Source organism: Cryptomeria japonica, chromosome 9 (assembly GCF_030272615.1).
Source record: "Cryptomeria japonica chromosome 9, Sugi_1.0, whole genome shotgun sequence".
Classification (NCBI taxonomy): domain Eukaryota; kingdom Viridiplantae; phylum Streptophyta; class Pinopsida; order Cupressales; family Cupressaceae; genus Cryptomeria; species Cryptomeria japonica.
The window spans coordinates 521,307,459-521,311,599 of record NC_081413.1 but is presented as its reverse complement, the minus strand read 5'-3'; positions in this window follow the sequence as shown (position 1 = coordinate 521,311,599).

Genomic DNA, 4,141 nt, shown 5'->3' with positions numbered 1-4,141 from the left:
GGGGACTCTAGCCCCCGATATTCCAAGATAGGCACTTCATGGAGACCAAATAGTTAATTATCATTCTTGTCAGCCTTAAAGCTGCTAAAACACTTGGGGAAGCTAGCCTTCTGGTTAGATTTTTTGTGTAGGGGAGAGAGCTTATTTTTAGAACCTAATGTCCTACCTCTTTTCCTCCTAGTGAGTGCTTCAGAATCATAAATCTCCTCATTCAGATTATCACTAGCCTTCAACCCCTCACCACTGGTAACCAAAAAGTTGGATCTTAATTCAGTCTCAACCTCAAACTCATGAATGTCAACTGAAGAGCCTTCCTCAGGTGTATCACCCTCAAATAGACCTATCTCAGATGGACAAATAGGTTTAGGGTTGTTAACCATTGGAGCAGCCAGGATAACCTCATAAAAGACATTGTCATCATTAATCAAGGAATTAGGTTTCATAAAGGCAAAATCTGAGGAGGCAATGACAAGAGAGGAAGGGGGACAATCTCCATTCCCTTGGGGATCATCAGTGCTAGTCTAAATTAAGGCCGAATTGGATAAATTATAAAAGGATTGGAATTGATTAGAAGTAGGAGTAGACTGAGGATCGTAGGGGGCAGGGGGGTTGCATCCCTTCTTCTATTATCACAAACTCCACGATCAATCTCTTCAAAAGTCCTAACAATAAATTTGACATGAGAATCCATGTAAGAACCATTCATTACTAAATTCTCAGGTGGGGGTCTACATCCATCATCTTCCATGCATGTCTCGATAGAGCATGATTTCTAATGCCCTCTAGCCTTGATTTTTTCTAGAGCCAATTGTTGGGCATTCTTCTTTTTTGTCCTCTTGTTCTTTCTAGAGACCACCTAGAAGCCAAAGCCCCTGACTCTATCCATTTGGGAGATGGCAGTAGATACAATCGAGCGGGGGGGGGGGGGGGGGGGGTCGGCATTAAAGGAGCCAAAGTCAACATCTTTTTCAATAATAGGGGGGTTAACCGGTTGAATTTTGGGGAGACTAGCCATCACGTTATTAATGACCTTACTGAGAGATTCCATCTTATCCAGGATAGGCGATGATTCTTCAATCATGGAGGAAGAATTGGTGGGGGGGGGAGGGGAATTATATCCTTTTTAGTTGTAGTTCCAAGAGGGTTACCATTATTTTTATTTCTAGCCGATAGAATAGGGCATGATCTTCTGATGTGTCCTTCTCGTTTACACAGAAAACAAGAGTTCAACCCCCCTAGGGTTTCTATAACATAAGTGAAGGTGCCATCTTGAATTTTAATATTGAGAAATCTAGGAATATCAATTCCAGGATTAATGGATACTAAGACTCTAGCATCCAGGTGGGGGACAAGACTCGAAGAACGATCAATCCTAACCACTCTGTCGATAGATTCTAGAATTTGAGGTATGAAATTCCAAAAAATGAGGGGCAAGTTCTTAATTAGGAGCCAATGAGGGCAGGAAAGAGCCAAAATTTATTCGTTAATCGCATCAAAGGATCATTTGAGGGCTCTGAAGGTGGTTTGTCCAACAACCCAAAACTATTTTTGGAGGACCTCTGCTTGCGATTTATTATCCTTAAAAAAAATAACAAATAAACCTTTCTGGATCATTCTACAAAAAGAAAAATTAAACCCTAACTTTTTAAGTCAAACATTTTTCATCTAGTCATATAGAAATTTCCTAGCTGAACATCTATCTAAATTAGTAATTGCAAAGAAAATGACAATTTCCAGATCAAGGGCTTTGGCCATAGAATCATTAGGAGAAATAGAAAAAGTACAGAGAGTTGAGGAAGGGCCCTTACCTCATCCTCCATCTCCACCATCGCACCCAGAAGACAAAACACTTACTATATTGAAATTGGCTTCACGGGGGACCTACACAAAATCTCCGACGATGGCGTCTCAAAAGGACTTGCCGATAAGTCCTTCTTCCACTGCTTTTGAGGATAGTGGTTGGGTCATGTCATTATCTAGTCCACTTGAATCCGCTTCCATCGAGCATTGAATGTGTCCGCCTACATATGTGCCTGCAATAACTGTTAAAACCGCATAAAGAGAGCCTCAACAGAAGAAGAAGCGAGAGGAAGGGGTTAGTAAAAACAAATAGGGGGAGAGTGAATTACCACCGTGGAGGAGGCCTTACCACCTCCTCCACATGCAAGAACAAGGACCCCAACTTCAAACGCAACTAGAGGGTCCATGTCAAGCCCTAGTTGCCTTATGGGCCTTTATGGAAGATGAACAACCCAAGTATATGTAATGTAAACCCTATTTCCTTATATATCAATAAAAGATAAAAAATTACCGACCAAAAAAAAAAGATTTAGTGGGACTTGAATTCCTAAGAAAGTAGGTTTGATCCAAAACAATCTAGAATTATTTGTGATAATAAATCAATAATATTTGAAACAATTTTAAGATATAAGCAAAAGTGTTTTACAATGCTAAATATTATGTTAGGCACAAATGATAGTGTGAGTGTACTAGAATCTAGAAAACTAGGTAGGTACATTAGCATTCATAATCATACAAACATTTAAATTAGAAATCAAATTGCAAAAACTTGATTAAATGTCTAGTGATTGTGGATCTTCACCTAGGACCCAAGAAAACACAAGTGTGTATTGGAAAATTTCCAAATAAGGCTTGTATGTGAACATTCAAATCATTAATAATTGGAGAAGATGAGAATTATCATGTATTCTATTATTGTATAAGAAATAAGTATAAGTAGAAGGAAATATTTCCCAATTGTTATAATTTATTTTTTACAAAGTAATAAAAGAGGATAGCAAGCCATGTTGCTCGTACTAAAATTGGATTTTCCTTCACATTTGGTGGTTTTGAGGATAAAATTAGTGTGTTCTGAATTGCTTAATATTATTTTAATTTGAAGCACAACAGTTCATTCTCTTAATAATATAATATTTTTTCTTGATATTAAATATTTAATTGATTTATAAATTCTAAAAGTATATTTTATAGATCAACATATTGACTCACTTGGTGATTTAGCGATAGTCATATGAAATGAAATTTATCGAGCACTACTTATGTAATATCACTTCCACCTCACAATCTTATAACATGTATTGTTAGAGATGTGGCCTTTAGGAGAACCAAGGACTATTCCTTGATCTTTGGTGTCATTTTGCAATTCTTGGCTTGCACATTCCTCGATTTGTAATTATTTGAATTTTGTGCAATGCATTGTTCATTAGTGAATCTTCTTTGTTGAGAATGTACTTGTGGATGAATCTTGGACTTTAGAGGTTTCTTAGCTCTAATCTTGTGAATTTTCATTTATTCTACCTTTACATGATTGCATGCATCTTTCTAAAATGATAATAGAGTCTTTGTTCAACAAGCCTCATCTCAATCTTGAATTTATTTAGAACCATAAAGTGTGTTAACATGAACAATATACTTTCATTGTATGAAACATCCAAAAACTTATGGGACACATGATACACATACACATACACATACACATACACATACACATACACATACACGTGCACATGCACATGCATAGGAATAGGCATACACATGCACAGACACACACACACATACACATTCACATACACATACACATACACATACACATACACATACACATACACATACACATACACATACACATACACATACACATACACATACACATACACATACACATACACATACACATACACATACACATACACATACACATACACATACACATACCCATACGCATACACATACGCATACACATATCCATACACATGCATATGCATACACATATGCATATGCATATTCATATAGATATAGATATAGATACATATACAAATACAAATACAAATACAAATACAAATACACATATACATATACATATTTTTGGTTAGTGAGATTGCACAAGGCACAAGCTAAGAGTAGAAATTTAATTGTCAATATAAGAATCCTAGAATTACAAAGATCTTTTAAGACTCAAGAGAATAGTAGACTCTATAAGTTTAAAAAATCACTTGATATTAGACTCTATTGAGGATTGCTCCAACTTTCGATGCCTAAAATGTGCTCACAAGGACTTATTTATAAAATTTGGAGGCTAAGGGGTAGATGGATTACCAATAGAAGGGAGTGGTAAATCTGA